This window comes from Anomalospiza imberbis, chromosome 14, assembly GCF_031753505.1.
Source record: "Anomalospiza imberbis isolate Cuckoo-Finch-1a 21T00152 chromosome 14, ASM3175350v1, whole genome shotgun sequence".
NCBI classification, from domain to species: Eukaryota; Metazoa; Chordata; class Aves; order Passeriformes; family Viduidae; genus Anomalospiza; species Anomalospiza imberbis.
In genome coordinates, this window is record NC_089694.1 from 3,299,146 (window position 1) to 3,325,440 (window position 26,295).

At 38.8% G+C, this 26,295-nt stretch overlaps 2 long non-coding RNA genes across 2 annotated transcripts; both read left to right on the forward strand.

Moving 5' to 3' along the window:
• Positions 1-3,625: 3,625 nt before the first annotated feature.
• Positions 3,626-4,593, forward strand: LOC137482311 (uncharacterized). Its single transcript, XR_011004000.1, has 2 exons — positions 3,626-3,813; positions 4,454-4,593. It is a non-coding gene; the product is annotated as an uncharacterized lncRNA (long non-coding RNA).
• A 1,712-nt stretch (positions 4,594-6,305) lies between these two features.
• On the forward strand, positions 6,306-26,155 carry LOC137482312 (uncharacterized). Its single transcript, XR_011004001.1, has 5 exons — positions 6,306-6,407; positions 6,616-6,727; positions 8,337-8,469; positions 23,896-24,116; positions 24,721-26,155. It is a non-coding gene; the product is annotated as an uncharacterized lncRNA (long non-coding RNA).
• The last annotated feature ends 140 nt before the right edge of the window (positions 26,156-26,295 follow it).

Here is a 26,295-nt window from a genome sequence, read left to right on the forward strand (position 1 = left end):
AATTCTCCAAGGGATCTTCCTAATGTATGTCAGGAGCACAACAGATCACTGAATAGAGATTATGTATCTGTAGGTCTATTTTTTTTTTACCCTCAACTGTTGTTTCTATATTTTCTTCTTGAACATTTCTAAACTGAATACGAGGGTTTAACAGGAAATTCTCATTATCAAACTCTCTCTTCAAGGGAAAAAGATAAAGGTGGACACCTGGAAAAAAAATCAGGAATATGTTCCTGTTGGGTTAAAAACTGAAGTTGATGAGCAGCCATCTAATATGGCATGGATTCCTTATTTTGTGGAGGTATGTTTTTTATGGATAGCCTTAACTGCAGAATTCCCCCATGTGGCTGTCTGAACAAGCAGGAAGAGTCCAGTAAACTCCAGTAAGCTCTTCACAGACAGTAGAGCTGAGGTGCTGACTCATCCTAATTTATATTTTATCTTTGCTTATCTCTAGTAAAGTCTGTGTCAATGTGGAGTGAAATAACACATCCAAATCATCTGAGATGCATAAACAGAGAGATTATGAATTCCATCAGGAAACCCAAAGAATAGGCAGGACTTACTTTGAATAAAAGAATAATCAATTGTTTTCGGCAAATAATGGAAAAAGCCAAAGTAGATTTGTATAATTTATAAATAAATACTACATCTGGTGCGAGCCACTAGATAGTCCATCTCAATAGTTGCAAGAGTTTTGCTTTCGGGTTTACGTGGTATTTTTCAAAAATATTCCAGTTAAGAAAATGGAAAAAAAAAAGAAACCAACTAACCAAAGAAAAGGATAAGTAGCTTAAAAGAGAAATCTAACACTTAAGAAATACTACAGATTTTCTCTGGAAATCATATAAAAATTCTCAATGACTCTGTGTTTTGGATGCATAGATGTTTGTTGAGTCTTGAAGTTAACATCATGTAAAACCAGGCAAGAAAACAAAAAATGAATAGTGCATCTTAACACAAATTATCCATTAGATTCCAGAGATGTGCTTGACCCATCAATGTCTACTAACTTTGTAGAATCATTTTTGTTCCTTTGTAGAATCATTTTTGTTCCTTCAGATTTATTTCCTATACGAGAAGCATGACTTGTCCATACTGAGCATGAGAAACAAATCTTTTTGCTATACAAAGCACAAATTGGTAATCTGGAAGAAGCAAATATCTATATACATTTCTGATTTATGTCTGAAGACAAATATGAAGAAAATATTTCATTTTGCATAACCTTGTCAGTGTTTTCCAGGCTGCCTTCAGTCACAGAGGCACAGGCACCAGCATGGTCTAGTTTGTCTCTAATGATTTTTGATGGGGTTATCCTTAAGAAGCTATTTTTCTATGAACTGCTAAAAGATTTTATACCCTGAAGTACCTCTACTTTCACCATTCATAACTAAATTGGAACACTCAATTTTGAAGTAATAGTTAGTGTGATTTATTATTTACCAAGGCAGCAATGAAGAAATGTATTGGAAAAGAAGCCAGTAGCAAATTACAATCGATTTGCACAATATAACAAATAAAATGTTTTAGGGAGGCAGACTTGCTGCTTGAAATGATATGTGATCCATAATAATATTTCCAAGATGTCTGCTTCTTTATTATGTCAACAATTCATTAATCATCTTCCTACAAGGAAAGCAACTCACCCTTCCCCCGGTTCAGACATCTAAGAAAGTGCAAATTGTGGCTCTGGGATTTGGAGCCATGTTGTACAAAATGCAGTTTTTTCAGCAAAATAAACATGCAGAACTTCTAGGTGGCCATTTATGTGCCTGTGGGGTGAAGGCAGGGAAAATTACTTATCCTGTGATGGAATCACAATATGATTATGGTCATATATATGATGATATATGGTTGTTTTCCAATAAGGTAAAAGAGTTTTATATATATATATAATTTTTATAACTGAAAAAGAGGAAAGATTCAAATCACAGAATCAGAGATTTGAGTTTGGAGGGACCTTAAGATCACTCAGTGCCAACCCCCTTGCCATGTTTTACTGAACATTTTCCTGTTTGTTTTCTTCCTGAGCAAGAAACGGAATCAGAAGCCCAGGATGCCTGAGTTAAAAAAAAAAAAAATGTTCTAGCCCAGTGATAGTAATGTGCCTAAATGAGGTAGAGTACAGAGTTAGGTTTGTTGAATTCTCTGCTGCTTGCTATGTGTATTTCTCAGATTGTGTTGGACATTTCACTGCCTCCCTGAGATAACATAGAAGAGTTGCAGTGGAATGAATTCTCTGCTTCTAGTAAAGCCTAAATGAAAGATTAGATCAACAGAGATGTTTGGGCATGCAAAGATACAGATAAATGCTGACAGGATCATCAGAAATCCCTTGTTTAGGCCAGTGAGTTTATTCAGAATTAAGTGCATTATCCATATAATTCACTTTTGAAAATATCATCCTTCACCAAGCTGGATGCTTAAATGCCACTGTAAATCTGGACCAAGTTATTCTTGTTGGCAACCAAGACCGTGGAAAAAAAAACAACTGCAAAACTAAAAGAATGCAATGATACAAATAGAGCTACTGCTTTATGTTATCCTTGAACAAACCAGAGGCTACTTTCTAAACACAGCTCATTACTGTAGAAGAGATCATTCCACCAAAATCACGGAGTAGTGCACTAAGTTATCTAAAAAGCCTCAGCAACTTGTTGGCCAGACAGGACAATCTGTTCAGGCAGCCCTTGGATATGCTATCAGCAGACACAGAGCAATCTAGCTGTGCCTGTTCCCTCCACCACTCTCCCAGACTCCTGCTGCTCCCTGGGTCCTATTTCTGTGCATATCCTTGCATTTAGGAGCCCTTAATGGATTTCCCTTACATGAATTCATGCAATCCATCCTCAAGCAGTGCACAGGCAGGGTGAAAAGGTGGGGTTAGAACCCTTCATTCAATCAAACTGAGCTGGAAACTGCAAAATGTGACATTAGGAGCAATTAATTCAACCATCAGCAGAAGGGTTAACTACTGTTCTTGCTATGTTGTGCTCCTTGCAGAATAAAAATAACAACTGGCCACTGCATCAGGACTGCTGAAGAACAAAAGGCTAGAACCTCCTCATTCAAGTAAAACAAGTTGCTTTCCAACTGATGGAGTGAATAAAAGCTCTGTCAAAATCTGTAAGAATGTTTGTTGAGGCAGCTGTGGCTAAGCAGCCTTTTTTTTTTTTTTGTAGCTCTAAACAAGCACAATACTTATACATTAATATAATTGCTACTATTCATTGCCTTCATTCAAGGTGCTTCGGGGGAGGCACTGTGAGGATAAACAGTGTGAAAGAGCAGAACATCACAGAGCAATGTCTTCCAAAATTTTCTTAATTGCTGAATTTTGATTTGCACGAGAAATCTTTCATAGGAGAAAGGGCTGCACTGATTTTTTTATTTTTGTTTGAATGCAAGTCATTTGCTTTTGGAGGTCTTTTTCATGGGTTTTTCTAGTCTTTAATTTTGGAATTAAACTCTGCCACTTGGATAAGGCAGACAGGCAGCTAATTAGCCAAGAAATGGGCATTGAGAGCTCTTGGAAAAAAAAAAAAACTCACACTTTTGTAAGTAAAATGATTGCTGAGGATATGGTATTGATTTGATAGTTTTTGCAGCTGAAAATGTTTGCTAATTGGAGAGCCAATTCTGTGTTTTTATTCTCAGCACAGAATCAAGAAGCTTCTGAATTAAGCATCAAGAGCAAATACTTGCTGAAGGAAAAATGAATCCAATAAAAGCCCAGGATGTGATACTGGGTGACACAAGGACCTGGCAGCTGTGCTCTGGGCATTCCAAAACTGCCCTAGAAACGGACAGGTAGAAATAATCATAAATATGAATCCAAAGTTAATATCAATGGAATTTTGTAGGCAATTATTGCTGGCCAAGCTAATAACATTTTTCAGCTCTGGTTTCCATCAAAATGGTCCCTGGGTTTATAAGTCCATCTGTCAGAGTGATTAACAAGAAGATATAAAACCTTCTGATGTGCTGCCCTTGCTTTCACAGAATTTTCTCCTTTTCTGACAAATCATTCTGATAGAAAGAAACTGGTAAAAGGATAAGAGGTAAAAGGGAGAATTAAAAATGTTAGATGTTTCTTCAGAGCCTTAAACATTCCAATACAATATCTGAACAATATAAGAATTAGTTTAGATTCTTTTTAAATGGATGCCTTTTTTTTCATTTCCCTCTATATGTATTTCATCAGGCAGTGTTAATCAGGTGTTAATGCAATATTCAGGAAGGAGAAATCACACCCCTGTTCTGTTTCACATGTCATTCAAACAGCAAAAAGTGTTTGGTGATCTATGGGAGCTGAGTATTTGCAGTCTGCTGGTAAAGGCTGACAGATGACACCAATCCCTTCCTCACATCTCTTTGAGTTTTCTCAGGTTTGTTTGGTTTTGGTTTTGTTGGGGGTTTTTAATAAATTTTCCTTTCTATTCCACATAAGGTATTGATATTTCTGAGGAAGTTCCAGCCACTACCTTGAGTAATTTCAATAAATACATGTCCAGCAATTCAAGAAGAAAGAAGGGCTGAAGTAAATCCACCACCACCACCGTGCTGCCAGCCCGTTCCCTGCTTCACACCCCTCCATCCCCCAAAAATAAGTTATCTGTGGAGCTCTGGGATGCTTGCTAGGAAGATAACATAAAATATAGAGGTATGAATAAATAAGAGAGTGCTTGTTTCTTCCAGTGTGTGTGCCTTGTGCTGGTTTATGTTGCTTTCATGTCCCTCCCTTCACCCCTACTGTCTCATTCCTTTTATTAATTGTTCTGCTTTTTCTCCCCTTCTTTTTTTTCTAGCCTTTCTTCTGCAAAAGCATAACTTCTGTTCTACTCATTCATTTTTGCTCATTCATTTTTCTTTTCTTCATTGTCTCTTCACTCTTTTACCCCATTGAGATTTTTTTTTTCCATTCTCTCATTTCACTCCTCGTGTTTTGTCTGCCCCTCCTTCTGGGTCTAATTCTTCCAATTTCTTTGTCACGTGAGCTCTGTCTCAGTGACCCCCTTGCTCTGCATTCTGCCTCTACTCTTTCTCTTTATGGCCTTCTACATAACTGATTTAATTCTTTTCTCTCCTCCACAGTGCACAGCTGGGACCTGCAGCTCTATCCTCTGACCTTCACAGAATCACAGAATATCCTGGGGTGGAAGTGTCCGTGAGGACCATGGAGTCCAGCTCCTGGCACAGGACACTCCAGGAGTCCCATCATGTGGGACATTGTCTAAATGCTCCTGGAGCTCTGGCAGGTTTGGTGCTGTGCCCATTCCCTGGGGAGCCTGGGCAGTGCCCAGGCACCCTCTGGGCAAAGAACATGTTTCTAATATCCAACCTAACCCTCCCCTGACACAACTTCAGGCCGTTCCCTCAGGTCCTGTTCCTGGTCACAGAGAGCAGAGATTGGTGTCTGACCCTCACAAGGGAGTTGTAACAGTGGCAAGTCTTCTCTCAGTCTCCTCCAGCTGACAAGCCCAGCACCCTCAGCTGCTCCTCACACACCTCCCTCACAGCCCTTCACCATCCTCGCTGCCCTCCTTTGGATGTTCTTTAACACCATTATATCTTTTTTATAATTTGGTGCCCAAAACTGTCCCCAGCACTTGAGGTGAGGCCTCTCCAGGATCATCCTGTGCTGCTGTTCCTGATGCCCCCCAGGACATGGATGTCCCTCCTGGCCCGCAGGGCACACAGGTGACACGTCCCACTTGCCACCTTCCTCAGCTGTGTTACATCAACGGCAGCTTCTGCACTTCTCCTGGACCCTTCCACCACCTCTCTGTGCTGCACCTGCAGCTGCTTTGGGTTGTTCTAGTCGGGCATAAAGCAGACAGAACTGTCGCTATTGGACACGAAATGAGTACACAGAAGCTTGGTAAGTTTAAAAGAGGAAAATACCCAGTTTTATTCAAACATCTGGTATTTGTAGAATTCCAGAGGTGACCGTGGATTGGAGGATGGAATTACCACCTCTCCAACCACACAGGTCCAAAGATCAATCAATCATTTCTCTCCACCCACAGAGAACTATGTAAACTATTCTATTTACACATGAAATTGTGTGGGAATTTTGACTCTCAAATACGTAAACATTACCAGAAGGCTAAAGAAGTTTTATGAGAACTTTAAAACTTTCAGAAGAACTATAAAAGAAAGCTTAACACTTTCAAAAATCAGGGCAACACAGAACGGCCTAAAAGCAGATTTTCTTTCAGAGAAGGCAGAGGAGCTGCTGCTCCAGGGTGCCCTCCCGTCCGCCGGAGCGTGTGGGCTGTGCTGAGGGAGCAGATCCAGCGCCGGTGCCTGCTGTGCTCTGATTGTTCTGCACTTCCCAGAGCTGCGAGAAGCAGAGCCTAATTAGATCAGCAATGAAGTTTTTTTACTGTTTGGAAGCATTTGTAAATCCCACTGATGGTTTTGTATGGTGAAGGGTTGGTTTTAGGTAGAAAGGAAGTTATTGAATTGTGATATGTCAGTCATAATAATTAGCGAGGCCTGTGCTCACTGCAGCAGGATGATGGGCTTTGTTTTTTCCCTCTAGGCTTATCTAGCTTGATAGCAGGTATTTGAAGTTTCACCTTCACATCTAAAACCCTCTTCTGACAGGTAGAGATCCATACTGGATCCAAGGCCTGGAGAAAAAGCTGGGTGTCCCTAAAATCACTGTGCCTCTGCTGGCCTGATGGGTGCAATGGCTGCATCCACTGATGCCATCCTGGTTCTGCCTTTTTTCCTTTTATGTGTTCTCTGTATTCTTCACACATGTATTTGTAGTTCTGTAATGTATTGTATTAGTTTCCCCAGTACTTTTCCACGGCCTTTCCTTAAGCACAAAGAAAACAAATTCCAGAGCTCCAAGCCCCAGGAAGTAGAAGGCCCAAGTCCTCTCTTGGTTCTTCCTGGGAACCAAGGCCAAGAACAACTCTTCGAGATGCATTCTCATGGACACAGCACAGCTGGTGCTGACGGGGAGCTCCAGAGAAGGGGCTCGACCTGGGGACTGCACTTGTCCTCCCATTTGGTGCTTTTTATCTATTATGCTAATTTCCTAAAACCTATACCCCTGTGGTGAGTACACCCATGGCTTTTGTGGACATCTTTCCATAACTGCATCTGAAGGCCTTCAAATAAAGATCCCTTTTTATATTACCTCCTTACTAAAATCATTTCGAGTTTCATTTCCAGGTTAGGAAAATGCAGCACCACAGGAACTCGTGAGCTCTCCGTTGCTGCTGTTCAATTGTTAAATTCTGGCAGGTTTTCCACTGATCAGGACCTGAGTGGCAGCCACTCAACCACGCTTGAGCAGTTTGGGGATTAACCCAGGCCAGGAACCCTCCTCCACCAGGCAGTCATGGTGGGACTGCCCAGCCTTGGCACAGAAGGGCTCAGCTGAAAGGAAATGAGCTGTGCCTGCTGGTCCAAGGGCCCCAAAATGGTTCCTGGATTGCTTCATTGTGAAAACTGATGTGTTATTTTTAATCAGTACAAGAGCAGTTCTGCAGCATCCTATGGAGTTGAATTCAGGAAATCACTCACAATGGTCATTTTGTGTCTGCAGTGCCAGACTTGCAGAAAGATGGATTTAGATATGCCAATAGCCACAGAATTTTCCAAGAGTAAAATCAATTCCTCAATTCCTTCCCTGAATCACAATGTGGATCTATTGCTTAACTTTATTTATGAGCTTAAATTGGTAAAATTAGTGTAAAGACCTGTATTTTTTAATATATCCAATAGTTTTGTCTTTTCTTACTAGGAAAATATAAATGTTTCCACTGTTTTTGTTTGTGCTAATTCACTTTGACCAGTCATCTTACACCAGTGGAACTCCATGAAATGCTGCTAATTTATATCAGCCCAGGTAAAAAAGACATAGACAACTCAAAAGCTTGTTTGGTTTTGTCTTTTTCCCCATAATATTCAATATTTTTAATGTAAGAATTCTTTTCTTTCCACTGTTTCTTCATGTGCCTTGAAATGGGAAAGGCCTGCTGTTTTGAGAGTGGTTTCCCATGCTCTTGTACAGGCAGGTTATAAATCACAACTTGTTAGCTACTGAAATAGTAGCTACTAAAACAACTAACAAATTGTTTCCCAATTCCTTTTTATTTTTTTTCCTCCCAGGCTAACGGTAAGAAACTTAGTTTAGGATGGGTTTTGGTTTCATTTTTCTTACCAATTTTGTTACCAAATTTGAAGCTGCTATTACTAAAAACATTTCCAGTTAACCCTGAAGTCCAACAACAAATGTTCCTCCTCTATCAGAAATTTGCGTGTGGAAAGTGTGCTTGGCATTGACCCATTTATTTCACCTTTCCCTGCAGGAAGAAATTATTTATTTTATTCAGAAATTAAAATTGGATGTGCTTGCTAAATCTGAAGCTCTACATGTCTGAGGAGTTAAAAGTTCAAGATGACAATGTAAATCTCAGCATTGATTCCAGCCCTCCCTCTTCTGTAAGTACTGTTTATTCTGGGAGACAGGTTCCCCTGTGATCTTGCTTTGCAAGTAATTACTGGGTTAGTGTTTAAGGCAGAAAGCATTTGTGGACTGCTAACACACAAGCTGACAGAAAATTCTCAGCAGATCTTAACTCGTTTTCAGTTCTGCAAGACTTTTTCAGAGCGTTCTGATCACAAATTGTTGTTGAGACATCTTCATTCTGATCTCACCTGCCTCTGTTTGCTACCAGAACCAAGTTTTTCATTCTCCCCACCCACCCAGGCCCATTTTCTCAGCTCTAGGTGCTCTCTCACAGTGCCTCCCACATTGCCTGGCAGTGATGATCAGCTCCTAAAAGAGTGACTTGCATTCCAACTGGGCAATTAGAGATAAAGGTGATAACTTTGTTTAAAGTTTTATATCTAAAAAATCTTCAAAGTATCTTATGAGCTCTAATGACAGGGTTATCAACAAACACAAAGGAAACACAATGTGAATTATTTATTCCTTCATCTACTTACCAACTGAAAAAAAGTCAGCTTCTTATTCAGAGTCAAATCCCAGCTCTGCCAGAGACATGCATTGTGCTGAAGGAGTCAAGGATGTGATGACAAAGCTCTTTTAACAAGAGTCCTCCAAGGCAAATGTTAAATAATATATTTAAATTTAATCATATTTACGTATAAGTGTATTTATAGACGTGCCTATATAAATAGTATTTGTGTATGTGGTACATTTTTATATATACAGTTTTTATAACAAACTCATAAAGAGTTTATCTAATGATATTTATAATTTCATTTTTATGGTTGAAAAATAAAAAAGTCTGGTTTTCTCTGTAACATACTCTAGCACTTGACACACTTGATAATACTTTCTCTCCACTGAGATTTGGAGATCACCCGAACTTCCTCCCTTTAATTGGGATGAATTGGTCAAAGGAACATCAGAGTACATCTACAGTTCCATTTTAAAAACTGTTTAGCTAAATTTTAAAAGTATTACTCCTGGAACTTCTAGCTGGATAAAAGACTTTGAAACTGAACATTCTGAAATTTATGAGCTCCCCTGCTACCAAAACTTTTCAAACCTAGTGCAGAGTAGATATTATGGAGATTCCAGATTCCAGTGGTTGCCAAATTTATGGCACTTTATTTTACATAGATTGTATTGACAGCTTCATCTGGGAAGGAAATGGAGTAAATTATTCATTTTCAATAAGTTAATTCTGTTATTGATTTTAGATTTCATACCTATACCTATACCTGTAATTGTTCCCTCAGTACTTTTGGAATCCCTGATGATGAGCTGGTTGACCGAGGTGCTTAGGTTTATATTGCTTTTAAAGTAATCAAGCAATTCTTAGAAGTGATTAAAAAGAGTAATTGCCTAACTTAGTAACTCATGTAGAGTCTCTAAGACCATGTCTAAGCCATCCATCATAAAGCAAGCTTAGAATTCACTGCATTCATATTTTAAACAACCTGTCACCATTTATAATCTCAGTTTGCACTCCCCAACGTAAGAAACAAGATAATGTGCTAGGGTATGGTTAGATAATGTTCTGTATACAATGGAAATGGAAGAAAAGGAGACAAATACAGAAATAAGGTTAACACATCCTTTTTAATCTGTTTAACAGTAATTTCCATCAGAATGTCAGATCAGATCACATTTCCAAATGAGCTGTGGAATCAGTGCATGGAAAATGAGCTAAAGAAGAGGCTGATATTAACTCTGAATATTTTTATTTTGTCAGTTTAACTAGAACTTTAATAAAGGATGGGTGTGTCTTTTTTAGAGACCAAATATTTTCTCATAAAATTCTGTTGTATTGATTTTGATGTACACACCACGCACACTTAAGATCTCTCTTGTCTTAGTGGCAATTAAAATGTTGGTCAGCATTCCCAAGAAACACTGACCAAAGAGTCCAAATGCCAGATGAGGTGGGCTCTTCTCCCTGACAGAGAAAATTCTTTCTTTGTTCAAGAACTGGTGCTAACATCTCATCCTCAAGTTCAGTTACTCATTTTCTTTTTCTTATTCTTGAGCCCAGCTCAGCAGAATTTATTTTCTCTTGAACACAGTGACCCCCAGTTCTAACTGTGCTGTCTAGGAAAGATTCAACAGAACATTTTATACTTTCTTTTCTGAAGTAGCTCAGACTTCTTAATTATCCAAGTCATAATTTTCTACTCCAAAGTCATAGGAAAAGGACGAGCAAGGACTAGGGCTTGGAAATTATTAACATCAGCTTCTTCCAAATATAATAAAGTTTTACTATAAATTTTATTTTAAGTATTTTTAGATATTTTACCTAAATTAAAATGAAAATTTACTAAATTACTCCCTCAGAAAATTGGGAGTAATGTAGTCATTAAAGCTGACTTCATTCAATTCCTTTTAAGCATCCAGGAAAAGTACCCAAACACAAAATGGAGGAACCCCTTTTATTTCCAGCACATCAGAAGGCAGTGGAGATTATCCTCATGGTCTGAAACCCAAATTTCATCTTCCAGATCCTCCTTAGGGAGTCAGGGAAAGACAAGAACCATGGGGGACAGATGCATGGCAGACAAGAGCAATAATTTTTTGAAACAGGATGAACCCTGCAGATCCTGGTCCTCATCAGATCCCAGTTATCTCAAAAAGTTAATGGCTTTGGCACACAATTATTTTACCACAATGCTCTTCAGAATTTCTATTTAATTTATGTCCATCTCCTAGGCTCTTATTGATAGCGTTGTTTGAATTTTCAGGCTTGAGTATCCCTTGTAAATCAAAGGAAAGGTAAGACATATGTACCCACGTAAAATCAGGGGGCATCATTTCTCTTTTGCGCTGAATAGCTGCCACTTAGCCAGCACCAGATGGACAAGAACCATAAATCATGTCCTGGCTCACTCAAAACATATTTCCAGCCACACTTTGTTTGAAACTCCAGGTCCATCCCTTAGTCCTAAAAACCCTCTTGGTCTTTGTCCAGGTTTCTGAAGATTTAGGAGGGTCAGTTCAGCTAAAATCATTTGTTCTTAGGCAGCTTTTCCTTACCAGTTCCAAAACCTGCTGGATTATTTTTGCAATTGGCAATTTGGCAATTTCTCGTGTCTAAAGACACCACAGATGCTGAAAACTCATTTAATCAGAAATGAAGATTTATTTTCTTTGTGCTTTGAACTGTTAATGTGCCATTTCTGTCCTTTGCTCATTTTGAGTATATCACCAGACAATAACAAGCACCAACATGTGTTTAGGCTGTACATTCCTTTATTTCTTGCTTTAAAACGTGGAGGGGTAGCAGACAGCTAATTTCTCATTTTTCTTCTTTTTTTCCCCCATTGAAATCTTCATACTCTCCATGATCTTCTAAAGGAAGCATTTAAAATCTGTTTTTTGATAGTTAAATTCTTAATTGTTCTTAAAAGTAGTGTACAGGATTTAAATCTTGTAACAAGTAATCTCCAAAGTATTTGCTACCTGGATTTAAGAATTATTCACTGAAACCAGGCAGAGCTATCAAAGTCCCAGAGGCCCAAGGAAGCACTGATGACATTGCTACCAAAATTGTTTTGGAGATTTGGCTGTCACTGTTCACCTTTTGCTGTGAACCACCAGTTAGTACAGAAAATAATCCACCTAAAGCACCATGGCTTCCCTTCTCTCTGCATCTTTGTTTCATAATCAGGCCTTGATCCTGTGAGCAGTTCAGAATGTCTATATTGATTAAACCTTGGGAGTCTTCACTTTAAATTCTAGCTGGTATTCTGCAGACTATAATGAACATTACGGAATGCCTGGTGTCTTCTGGGAAACACCTCGAGATTATCAAGTTTAATTTCCCCTAGGAAGTTCTTTCAGCAGTGCAATCAAGCTAACTTTTACTCTCTGTAATGGAATAAGAGTTAATCTGCAATTTTTAAACCACCAACATTTCCTAATTTTCTTCTTTTAAAAAAAGGTGGTTTGCTGTAGTTTTAGGTTCCTGCTAGACTTTTTCCCATAGTGCAAGTAAGGAATATTCCATCCCTTTTTAGTATGCTGGATGTGTGCAAGCAGCTCTAAGCCTATGGTTCATAAGGAATTTATGTCAATATTGCAATTAAATCCTGTCTGTCATAATAGGTGACCTTTAATCTAGTGTATATTGAGTCCCTAATCTCTCAGATTGTAACTGAGTGATGGAGATGCAAGACTTCATGAAAGAAAGGCAGATCATAAGAAAATAATTATTTTTTTGTGTAAACTGTGATTTTCCAATTACTACTCTCAGCTGGGACAGAAAATATCTAACTCATGATATGTTCTGATTCAAATCAATCCTTTTGTAACTGTGCTTTTTTGATTAAAGAATAATTTTTCTTTCTTCCAGACAAAATCCTCAACCCCTGTGGTAATTTTAATGCAATTGTTTTTTCTTTCCCAGTATATCACTACAGTATAAGCATATTGATAAATACAGGCTTAAACAATATAGAGAGGTATTCAGATAAATAATCATTAGATTTCTATTATTAGCTATAAATATTGCTTTGATGGCAAAGTGTATCTGGCAAAAGCATCCCTAAATTGTGGAAAAGATTTCTTTTTTTCAATTTATGAAGTAAATATCCAGTTTTAAAATTAATGTTTTGAGATATGTAAAAATGGCTGTAGATGCTAAATACATGGTTTAAGGTTTTGGTGACATGGCATGTGAACAATAAAATAGGGCTAAAATTGAGTGGCCAGAAATTTTTGCCAAATAGTGGTGGAAACATTTGCATCACAGAAGAGAAATTTTTAAAGATTGACCTTGCTCCCAGGTCTGTGCTTGTGCCAACAGAACTGTGCAAGAAAATTGTCAACTGCCACATGGATCTTGTTTGTAAAGCAGATTGCGGTGCCAGAAAAATGCAGTGTCAGAATGAGGTGTTTGAGTTTTTTTTAACTTAAATTACTGTTTTCTCCAAGTTATATTTTAGTTTCTAATTTCTGAATTTCCTTATATTCCCCAACACTGAGAATAGTGGGAAAATATGTTCCCAAATTATCTTCCTTGAAGAAATACAAAATTTTCAGATGTTAAAGTACAGCAATGTTACTTGGGGCTATTACTAGATTTGTTTTAAGCTTCCAGTATCTTCTGTTTGATGATGGAGAGCAGGCATGGCTTTGATGTAAACCATTTAATTTAAATGCCTCCCAAGAGGACAGCTCAACAGTGCTTTGGTCACTCCTCTTACATCAGTGGTGTCAGGATTCCCTCGAGGGAAAGCAACACAAATAAAACCAAATCAGGGTAAACCATGGACAGTTTCTTAAGTAGTTCATTCAAGTTCAAGTTTATTCTTTTCATTCTGCACTTCACTGATATTTTTAAGATGTAAATAAATGAGCCTCCTGCTCAGGGCATTTCCTGCCATGTCACAGAGTACTGTTCCTTTGCTCAGGATGGACTAAGACTGGGGTACAAACAAAGCAAAGTTAATTGGCATCCAACACAGATTAAAAATCCATATTTTGGAATTTGGTTTTTACAATCTTTACGTTATAAAACTAGATTAATAAAAAGACAGTAATTTATACTTAAAACCTCAAAACATTCGGTTACCTGTACTGTGTGCACTTGTGCTGTACTGTGGAACTTTAACTGCAAAAACTACAGATTGAATTACCTGAAGTTTTTTAACTGCTGAAACAGAACTTAATTTATATGGATATGGTCACACAGAACATAAAAATTGCAATATTTGTTTATATTATTTTCTTTTTAAATTCTAGTGAGGTGAAATTGAGCTCAGAAAATGTCAAACAACCATCTCTGTTTCCTTTAAATCTACTCTAAGAAACTATAGTTAAGACATGAACATCCTTTGTAAATTGTGAAAGAGATCAGCTCACTTCATGCACTTAAAAGTGTAAGAAAATCCTTTTTAAGGTTGAAATATTCAAGTCTTCAATCTCCTTGGTATGGGCTATGTCAAGAGAGAGCCCCAGAGGAACTTGAAAGAAATCCAGGCAGTTGCCACCCATAAATGAAAGAAGTCTGATAAGGATCTGAAGGATAAATTAGAGGCTTTTCAGGAGAACCAAGGAAGACAGAGACAAAAGCAAATGGGGGACAGATTTTAATAAATGGTGTGTCAGTAGCCGTGGAAGGGGGCTGATAGGTGAACAGGCAGGAGGAAGGAGGACTCCTGCTCTATTTCTACTTCAAAGAGACCATTAGAGGGTTAGATTGGCTCTGGTGGAGTGGGAGGGATGGGTCACTGGTTTGAGAGAGATCTGAAGGTGCATCATAAACGAAAAGCTTTAATCAGTATATAAACGAGACAAAGCCAAGAACTGAAAAAAACAGCTGGAAGCACACAGATAGCAAAGTTTCTTTTACAGACGAGTGAAGTTCTGTTTTCTTTTATGGCAAATGGCAGAGAGCTACAAAGGCAAAGAAAGGCTCCTTTGCCCAGATGCTCCACGTTGACATACACAGGCACAAACGGCAGCATAAATATCACACCAACAGAGAAGACAATCAAAAGCAGTGGGAAGGGTGCTGGGTTTAGAAGCACGAGACCAAAAATGAGAGTTATGAGTTGTTAATGTCCATTTAGAGAAGGGGGAGTCATGAAAAAGAGGGAATCCTTGATTCTGGGGCTGTGCTGTGGCACTGCCACAGGTTGTCATGGCAAGTGAGTGGCAGCTTGGTGCAATTTGTCAGCATGAGCTGAATGACTCCAAGACTCCAGAAGGAGCAGGAGGAAGGGCACTTACCTGTAGGAGTGGGCAAATCAACACAGAGATCATCTCTGTTTTGTGAGTGGTTAAGACTTTTTTTGCCCTCAAACCAAACAGAAATGGTTCACCAAGAAATCTCCATTATGCAAAATGGGCATACAGTGTGTGAATACAGTCCAGAAGATGTCAGGTACATATTTACCCATTTTAAGTAATTTTTTGCTAAAAGTATGTGTCTCCTTGCTCTCCAATCCTTGTAACTCTTCTAACTAAAAAAAAAAAAAGTTCCTGATAGGGTATACAAGCTTCATAAATGGCAAGATGATTTTGCAGTATGAATTTAAAATGTGTCCTGAATGAAAAGAATTGATATTTTGTAAGTTGTTCATGTTGTTCGTGTAGGTCTCTAATCACTTGAGGTATGTTTAAGCTTTTTAACTGATACTTAGTTCTTTCAAATGAGTAAATTAATCTCCTGGGTGCACAGCAGCTCCACATACCTGGGGTCACAGTGCAGAAAGTTATTTTTGTTGCTATCTACAGATTGTCTTGACATGCAGTATATACCCACAGGGTCAGAAGAATTGCCCTCTGATTACATGTACAATAATCTGGATCTCCCACGATATTCCAGTAGTTAATTAAATATCAAGTAATTGCTAAAACTACTAAGTGACATTTAATTAGTATGTTAATTGATATCAAATTTGTTCTCACTATCTTGTTTTATGTTAATAAAATCCCTAAACATTTCTTGGGAGTAGATTAGGAAACAATGTGCTCCTAATGTACTAAAGCAAAACAGCCTTAAGCATCATTCTGCTTGTGGAATGTAACTTCTGACTTCAATTTTTATCTCACCTGTGATACTTTCTCCATCTTTAAACTTACTTTGTGCTCAGGGTATATTAGATTCAGGAGCACAGACCTCTCTTGGTATGGATTTTGACTTTTTTAATCCTGTAATCTCTCAGACATCTATCAAAAGTGGGGTAACTGTTAAAATAGTCTAAGGCTGCCTCTGCTCCCTTGGGTAGGCAGGCAGGGATGTGGGAATGGGGAGAGCCTCCACCCATGGCTGATGTCAGGGATGTGCTTCAGCACAGCCTCCCACGTGGACTGGGGAAATCTGTGCTTCACACACAGCTCAGAAGTGCCAGCATCACAGCTTTAACTGACTGCTGATTCTGCAGCAGCAAAATGCTGCCTCAGTGTGAGTGGTGCGCACGAGGAAGGGTGCTCCCCTCCTCCTCTCCCTGAGGAACAGCCGTGCTCTGCCTCTCAGCTTGAGTCCTCCAAACAGCTTCACAGCTCTAACACAGAAAAGAGATGCCTTAAGGCTTGGGGCCAGAAAAAGACTGACTGAGCTCCAGAATGACACGAGTCCCGAGCTTGTCCTTCTTTTCAACCACTAAAATGTTCCTAGTGGCTTCATCAGGAACAGGTGAACTGTCCAAAGTTGAATCCAGGAAGAGAAAAAGTTGTTTTCCTACCATCTAATTGGAGAACACACTGGAAAAAAAAATGCCATGAATATTCATATGAATTTTTAAATTCATTCCTTTCAGCTGTGCTCATGCCTTCTGTGTGTCAGCTTTTTGTGGAGTTTTTTCTGCATTTTATTGGTGCCAATGCACAGAGAGAGTTGGTTTTACATTCAGGATCACAAAAAAAGCTAAGTCTAATTTATTCTCCATGAACATTCACACCCAATTACTTCAGAAGAGTCCAACTGGGAAATAGAAACAATGGGGTACGACCACGCACAGGGAAACTACAGAGCTCTGATGCCAACCCTCCTCAAATTCAAAATCTGGAATGTACATGGAAGCACTGTAAAAGGAAGCTGGTAGAGGAGGGACTGTCAGAGAACTTTGAATTAGGAATAAAGAAAACTGTGATCTGTTTATTCATGGATATGTCAGAAGAAAAAAAAAGGGGAAAAATTGGTGAAATAAATTATTCATTACAAAGTACTCAGCTCTAGTTTTATGTCACTGAAATACTGCCATAGAACTAAGAATCAACAGAATGATCGTGATAGGTAAAGTATGACACTGATTTTAAACTACTTTTGGATCAATTGATTTGAACGTCTGTGGTTTCTTTTGGATGATGTTGATTTAAAATTCAGAAATAGTTTCACACAATATATTTTTTTAAGTTTCCCTTTTGATATATTGTGATAATCCCCATTCACTAATAGAATGGTTTTAGCAAGTGAAATATTTGAAACCATCTATAATCCAAAATGAATTTTTTGCTGAATTTGTGTGTAGCCCTTCTATCAGTTCAGAATGTCCTCTGCAAAGTTAATACTGGCTGTACAACTCGTATACACTGAGGTAAGGACACATAAAACTGTAACCATGAATAATACATATGAAGAAGAGCCTCTTTGGGTGCTGTGTAGACTTAAATTCTTGAAAAAAAAAAGTACAAAAAATTCAGAAATGACGTGTTTATCTATAAAAAAAATCTTCAAACTAACTTTTCACATCAGATAAAAGCATTGCTGCTATTTGAGTCCCTTTCTGCCTTGTCCATTAGCTCTCACAGATGGCTGGCACAGGGTGCCCAGGGAAGCTGTGGCTGTCCCTGGATCCCTGGCAGTGTCCCAGGCCATTGGACAGGGCTTGGAGCAGCCTGGGACAGTGGAAGGTGTCCCTGCCATGGCAGGGGTGGGATGGGATGGGATTTAAGGTCCCTTCCAACCCAAACCTTTCTGGGATTCTGTGAGTAACCCACTGCCCTCAGCCATGAGTGTGAAGCCCAAACCTGTGCAATATGAAACAACATAATTACACATATGTCTTTAGATTATCTTTTTTGTGTCATGATTGTTTTTTCTCTAAAAAAGATTAATGTTTGATTACTAATTTTGTGTTCTGAAGGCATCTGGTAAGAAACGTCTGAGATGAGAAATGTCTGAGAAATTTTGGGCCTGTCTTCTAGGAAATTACAGATCTGGAAACAGAATAGTACTTTGGGCTGTAAATCCACCAACCCTGATGTTAATGCTTTACAGCACTGCTGGTGTTCCATTTTTGTTGCAATATCAGAAAGGTGATCAGTGTTTACCAAGAGTTAAGCCAGTAGTTTGATTATTTTCTGTGTTGCTAATATGATTTCAATTGTTTCAATTATATTTGCTCAGGCATGAAATGCAATATGGATCATTCAGTTAATTAAGAGATGCAATTTGCTTTAAGTCCTTTGTCCAGCAATGTAAATCTAAGCCCACCACTTAAAACCTGCCGATGTTAAATAAAAGGTGAAGCACCCACCAGTGTAATAAAACTGGCTTTACAGCCCTGCCTGCAGCAATGCAGTTGCAACAAGTCACAGTTTGCAGGTAGATAATAATATATTTTAGTTACATAAAGCTTTCCGATATCTGTAGTTTAGAAGATCTGCTATACCTTATAAATGTGCATATATATATTTATATATGTGTACATATCTGTGTACATGATTGTGTTATATTCTAATCACTATATTTTTGAAATTTGCTTGCTACCAACCACAAAAAACTACTTTTCACGTTTACCCACATAAATAGCAGTGACCTTTCCATGTGTACAAATACAGAGGCACAAAAACTGAGGCCTGACAAGCTCCTGTTCAGAGGTGGTGGCATGGGAGGCCTCAGATGAAATCTGTCCCGTGGAGCCCCCTGGGGCACCGACAGGCTCACAGGGATGTGTTTGGGGTCCCACGAGTGAAAACACTCCCAGTTTTGCACCCAGCGAGAGCAGAGACCCCACTGTGGCTGCAGCAAGGCCACAGGGCAGGGCATGGCCCCGTTCTCCATCAGCCACAGAGGCTGTTGGGATAAAACTGTGCAGGTGTTGCCCTGATTTTTAAAAGTGTTTTCTTTTATAGTTCTTTTACAAGTTTTAAAGTTATAATAAAACTTCTTTAGCCTTCTGGTAATGTTTACATATTTGAAAGTCAAAATTCCCACACAACTTCATGTGTAAATAGAATATTTACATATTTCTCTGTGGGTGGAGAGAAATGATTGATTGATCTTTGGTCCAGTGTGGTTGGAGAGGTGGTAATTTCATCCTCCAATCCACGGTCACCTCTGGAATTCTATAAATACCAGATGTTTAAATAAAACTAAGTCTTTTTCTCTTTTAAACTTACCAAAATAAAACTAAGTCTTTTTCTCTTTTAAACTTACCAAAGTCCTGTGTACTCTTTTCGTGTCCAATAGCAACACACAGGGAAAAGGGTTATTTCTTATTTCCTTCTGCACAACCTGGCTGATTAACGAGGTGTAACTAAAGGATCTGCCATGCAAAGGCTGTGAGAGCAGCTCTTGCCACGAGGAGTTGTGTTTACTCTGAACCAGCCGGCTGGGGAGCCCAGCTCTGCTCCTCTGAGTCCTTGTATGTCTTTTTCATAAATTCATCTGCTCTTTAATCTTTTTTACAGAATCACCTGAAGTGTTGGAGATGAATTTTCACCAAAATGTCATTCTAAGGTAGAGCCTTGTATGGGATATTTCAGATTAGCGAATTTGGGAAAAAATGACACCAATGTTATAAAGAATGTGCTGAGTGCTCTTAAAAAGGATAGAGGTCTGCCAACAGAATCCCCACCTTAAAATTGCTGAAAAAATACATTCCTGAAGGATATTCAGTTTGATTAGAAAGTTTGCTGTGTTGTGACACTATTCTAAATAGATTTTATACATTTCAGTCACTTTTTTGGTATAGAATTTAAGAATTATTGCATTTCTCCCTGTAATCTAGTGTAGAAAGGATTTTTTGTCATCTCTTTAATGAAATAAATCTAACAGGTTTTGTTTAAGATTCTTACAATTTTCAGGACACGATTGAATATATATTCCATTGTGGTGAATCTTGCACATAAAGAGACTGAATGTATTGTTGCCCATAAAAAAAAATATTGTCTGCATAGAATCCATTTTGTAAGATTGTAAAAGCAGGTTTTGAAATATCCAGATGAGGTGGACATTTTTAAGGAATTAATTCAAGAACCCAGTTCCTCATGACTATATTACTCAATTTCAGTTGCAAATTCTGACCTGAAACTCTGGTGAATAGAATAAAAACAATAGGTGTGGTGCCTAAGTACACAGCAGAGGTAAATAAATTTTGAGTCTTGCCCTGTGGGTCAGCTCTAAGCTTAGGGAGAGCTCATGAGAGTTTCCTCTAGTGATTTAAGTGAGCTACAGGTTCTCTTCTAAATGTAGACTTCCCCCAAACTGATAATTCACTATTTGAAGGAACTTACCATCAAAATCCTCATGAAGCCAAATGTAAAAGAAAATCTAACAGAGTCCCATCTCTGAACCATTCTCCTCCAACACTTTAATTACAAAAGGGGCAGATTTCTGATATTTGCTTTGATAATGATATTTCTCTCCACTTCTGAAGAGTCTGCAAAGACTCGGTTTCTCCTGCTGTTTTGTAGTTGTTTTAAGACAGGATTTTCTGGTCTCTAGGGCTGCTGCTCTGGGTTGTTTCATGGGCATTAGAATCCCATTACAGAAAAAATCCCATGCAGCTTGGAGCTCATCCGAGGTCCCCTCGAAACTACTGAACAAAGGGATGTTCTTTTGTACTGCTCTTTCCCATCTGAAAGCATTTCTGCTTTAATTCATTCTCTTTACTTCTGCTGTGCTGAGTGTTATTATAGTCTAGTGAGTTCCTGAAAGTGGGAAATGCCAAACAAACAGGTGTCAGCCTTCAAAAGAAGCATTTGTCAGGACTTAATGTTCTGAAGCTAAAGGCAACAGCTCAACCTAAATAAGCTCTTCTCAACAGGATTTAGGTTTTCCTAATAAAAAATAACAATAGAAAGTAAAGTGCAAACCCAACAGCCTAAAGAGTGGAAGGCTTAGAAAAATGAGCACCATCTGACATGATATCTTGATCTAAAGCCAGCTTGTGCTGTAGTTCTCAGAGTCCAAGGGGTCCACCACTCTCACATCTTTTCTCACTTTGCTCTGTCTGTTTCAGCTTCAGTTTTGAAGGATGTACTTACCTGTAACTTCCACACAGGACCAGTTAGGGATGTCAGTCAGCACAGTATTCAGCAGGAAATTTTTCCCATCTGAGAAGTGCAGCCTTGCCTGTAGGTGGGTTGGAGCCAAGGCTGAACTAAACTGAGGGGTCCAGATCAGCAAAGGCAGCAGCAGCAGCTGAGCTGTGGGCTCAGGAGGTCCCACTCCACTTCTCCTTCTCTCCTTGAAGCAGAGATTGTGGCAGTCATGATTCCATCTTCCAGCTCAGTGCAGGGACAGAGAGACACTGGGATGTTTTCTTTTCACTGATATTACTCGATGCACTATTGTACTTTGGGCAGAGCCATCTTTTCTATCAGCTCCAGCAAACATTGCTGTGTTTGCTCAGGCATCCCCTAATTAAAAGGCACCGACTCTGATGGAAACAGTCAAATGAAACGTGCTCACAGTGTGCATTTTCCCAATATATTGGGATTTATCCCTCAAACAAATGTCTATTGTGATTCCTCATGACCAGCAGCTCAGGAATCAGATGCGAATGCCTGGATCAGTCTGCAGCCTGTGCTGTTCTCAGCATGACAATTTTGGTGAGGAAAAATAAAATCTGACCCTCGCAGCATTGCTAGGCAATGTCTGATCTGGGCTGAAGCACAGATGTACAGAAAGGCACAGGAGAACACTCACATGTATTAATGAGATTATTTGTGGGCTTCTGGCACGCCTGTGATTTGTCTTGTGGCTGCAACAGATGCACTGAAAGAGGAGTGAGTGTGTGTCTGTGTAATGATGCCATATTAAGGAGCCTTTAAAAATCAGGTTTGAAGGCATGGGGATAAGGAGCTATAGATTATTATCATTATAATGCAAGGGAAAAAAGCAAAAATAGCTCTGTGAAAAAAAAATTCATGTGCTGTGCTGGAACACACAGTTCCATCTTCTGTCTTTGCAGCATTTGTCTATGAAGGATGGTGGGACTCAAAGTCCTCCATAAATTCAAGTGGCAAAGCCTCAGACAAAACAAAAATAGCTGAATTTTGCTGATCTTCACCCTTGAGTGGCTCCTTTCCAGTTCTTTCCTCATGACTACATTCTGTACATGTCCACCTTAGCAGAGGCAAGAGGTTTCTGTGAGGATGAGGAAAGGATCCATTTTTCCGCACATGTTGTGCTGATACATCCTCAACATGTTCTGGGTGTTCAGTGGACAATATATCAAAAATATCTTCAGAAAATCTTATGTCTCTCAGGATGACAAATGCAAGGATTTTGTTTGACACCTGTGTTTAATTTGTCAATGATTTTTTTTGCTGGTGCCTTCTGATACCTGGAATAAATTTTCTCACTCCATCTTGTGATTTTAGTTCTTTTCAGTTCTTGCACTAAAACAACCAGTATGCTTTCTTTTCTTCCTTGGGTTTACTTTTTCCTGTTGATGTGATTCATTAATACACTTGGTTTTATAACATCATTGCAGGAAAATTAAGAAGTTGATTTGTTTCTTTATTTATTTGTATACATTATTCCCTTGGTTTATGTGTGTATCCATTTATCTTCTGCCTTGCATGTCTCATGGGCCTGACATGGCTTCTGGCTCCTGCTCAGTGCAGACAGAGTTTGAAATGTTACCAGGGAATCCAAAGGAAAGATTAACAATTTGGTGGTTTTTAGGAGTTTACCCATGTAAAACGTGAATGTCTTCTCCTAAGGACAGATTCAGGAATCTCTTTCACTGCACTATAATTCATCCCATCTGTTGATTCATCCCTTCCAGTTCTGTTTCAAACCAAGGGCCAAGGGAAAACCTTGCATATGTGCTGATATAATCGAGAAAAGATCAGACCAGACTTCCAAAAATCATGGGAGAGATTTCTGGAAGGTAATTTCACCTGCAATAATTAAAATTTTACCATTACAAGGAATCCAGAAGAAGCTACACAAATAACTGTACAGCCCCAACCACCGCAGGCTGTCAGGTCCATTTGTAATACTTGATAAAATCAGTACATTTAAAGAGAAGGAAAGCAGAATTTATAAATGTAGAATTCCAGTGAAATAGTTCCATGCATAATTGCTGCTCTATAAATGAACAATAGCATCTGATATTGTACCTTTTTTAATACGAGTCAGTGTCAGAAGTTGTATTCTCCGGGCTTGCAAAGAGTGAAATTGGATCTAAATTATGGATGTTTTTCACTGACCTCTATGGTAAATGATTAAGGATTATAGAAGTCTCATGCAATAATCTGCTCTGCATATATATTTAAAGGAAGCTGTATGAATATTCAAAAATGAGTGTTTTTCCCATTTCAAAGAATAAAAGAAATATTCTGTTCTGCTGTCTCTACATAAAGCATTTCTCCCAAGGTCAGAGGGAGAGGTCAGAGCCACAATAAAAGTCACTCCTGAGAGTGATCTGCCATGTGATCTTTTCTGTGTTTTGAAAGGTCAGAGTCTATGTGGGACAAATTTAATAAACTGATCCCAGAAGTATTGTATCCAATTTCTGAGGAAACATTCCAGAATGCCAGAATTGGGATTTTGCTACACTGAAATGCCAGTTGGTTTGTGATGTTTTATCTTATAATTATGAAGGTGGCTCAGCTCCAGCTGAACCAATGATTGTTATGTCCTTACTCAAAGAGAAAGGTTATCTAAAATGAACACTGATATTAGAAATGGTTCAAAGTGGTTACTTGGATCTGCTTTCTTCTTTTCTGAGCAGAACCTGAAGGAGTGTGTGGTATCAATAAGGAGCATAACACCATTAACCAGCTGCTGGACAATCGGCATATAAAGGACTCTGCACCTTTTGAGAAACACTGGATGGGCATTTCTGCTGCATGCAGACAAGGACCTGATAAAAGCTGAGAGTCTCAGGTCCTTTCTGCTGTTCCTAAACAAAATAAGGATATTTTTAAAAGGAAAAACTGAGCTATAATAAAGGTAATGTACACAGAAAGAGCCATCAAAGGTTTTCATTTTAAGAATAGCTTTAAATAATTTTTAGTTTTGTTTATATTTATAATATTATTTATGTAGTTGTATAAGATCACTTGAGAAAGATGACTCTTCATCCTTATATATCTTATACCTACAAGTGATTTTACACACCAGTACTGCCTATGAATGCAGTCCACTGACTCTGTGGGCACAGGCTGGACTGTAATTGTGGATGTAGATTACTGGTGACAGACCAAAACACTGACTACTGGTGGATATTTCTTTTTTCAATATGTGGTAGCAGAATGAAGATGCTGTAGCTCTGTGCACAGAGGCAAATCTCAGTTTCAGCCTGTGTGGATGCAATCATTATTTCCTTCTTGCTGACTCTGCTTCACTATTGATCATGCCGTGCATTTCAGCAGGCCGGGTTGTGATTTCAGCTGGTAAATGTAATATCAGCCTCCATGACAATTACAGCTGAACACCATTTGTTTTCTATGAAATACAGTAAATTTTTCTGTTACATTTGCTTCTGGCATCCCCAACACGGCTCAACCACTGGTTTTGTGTCTCTGCTTATCACAGATTCTTTTTTACCTTACAGGGATTTGTGGGCATTTGTCACACGAGTCTCGGTGTGGGTGATCCTGCTGTGGTGATAAGAATAAAGCAAAAGGAGATGCTTGACATGATGTTTCCTGTCCATGTCTGATTAAGTGTGTTCTACCAGGGGCCATCCAGCCCAAACCTCACGAGCTATTTGTGCAGTATCTAGTACAGATCCTTGGGGGGTGGAAAAATCAGAACAGAGCAAATATAGCCTTGGAGAAGGAGCAGTTGGAGCCTGCAGACAATGTGGAGCATTACTTCAGAGCAGCAAAGCTTGGGCTTGGGACTGAAACCTAAAGGTAACAACTGAAATTATTTTAGTGTTGTTTTTTCACAGAAACTTCCCTGAGGCCCCAAACACTTTTTATTCCTTCCCCTGTGCCAGAAGCACCAATTCATTCCTGCACAGGATTCAAATTCTGCAGCTGTTCCCTCAATAACTTTCACAATGCAGTTAGTTATTGCTAATACAAAAAATCTATAGCACGCTATAAAGTGGAAATATAATACAATAGATTTAGGGGCTGGGTACCTCTCGGAAGACTTAAGGAAGCCATACAGGAGCTGTGCAGGATTTGTATGGCAAATTTAAAATTTTCTGATGGCAAAGCATCAACATAACTTGTTTTATGACATCTTCTTCCTCTCCACAGAGGGAGCAACCTGAATTGGTGGGGGAAGGAAAATGAGAGACAGGATATGGACCCAGCTTGCCCCTGGAGACCCACTGGGCTCTGCACTGCTCACAATGGGAGGGAGGATGCTCCTGGATCTGGGCTCCTCCTCAGCTCCTGCAGCAGCAACATCTTTAGATCACGCTGAGTATTGAAATGGAAAACATGGAAAATGTGCAGTGTCTGTTACTGAGCTTCAAAATTTCCTTTAACTGCAACCAAATTGCTGCTTCGCTGGGAACTTTAATAGACAGAGTCGGCCCCAGCTATGATGAAGTGTGACAGGTTCTCTTTCTTTGCCTATAAAATTCTTAATGGTAGATAATCAGAAACGTTTTACTGAGAGACCTTCTTCAGTGTTACTTTCCATTTCAGTTATTTATAAAGTGGGATTCTTCTTTCTCATTTAACTCTGGATTATGTAATTTACCCTGATGTAACACAGAACAGAACTTCATCTTATGGAGGATGGGAAAAAATGTACATCTGCACCTACGAGTTATACTTCTAATTATTGCAACAGTTCAGGGACCTGTTGTTTAAACAATTTCTTACATAACATATTGAAGTAATCTCACTCAAAATTCCTAGTACTGCCATTTATTTTCTATTTGTTAGACTGATGTCAGTTCCAAAAGCAAACCCAAGAATTTTTAGATTTTTATTTTAAAATATATTTACTTGTGGCTGTTCAATCCATGTGTATCTTCCATTGTCACATTTGGTTGTAAAAACCACAGTATTTTGATATAAAATCACAAATTCATCACAAAATGTTGTGCTACCTTCAAAATGCAGCTCGTCTTCAGTTATTTATTGTTATTTATTAACTATTTATTTATTAGCCAGTTAAATATGGGCTGTGTTTAGTAGTGTCATGGTTTCAGCCCAGCTTC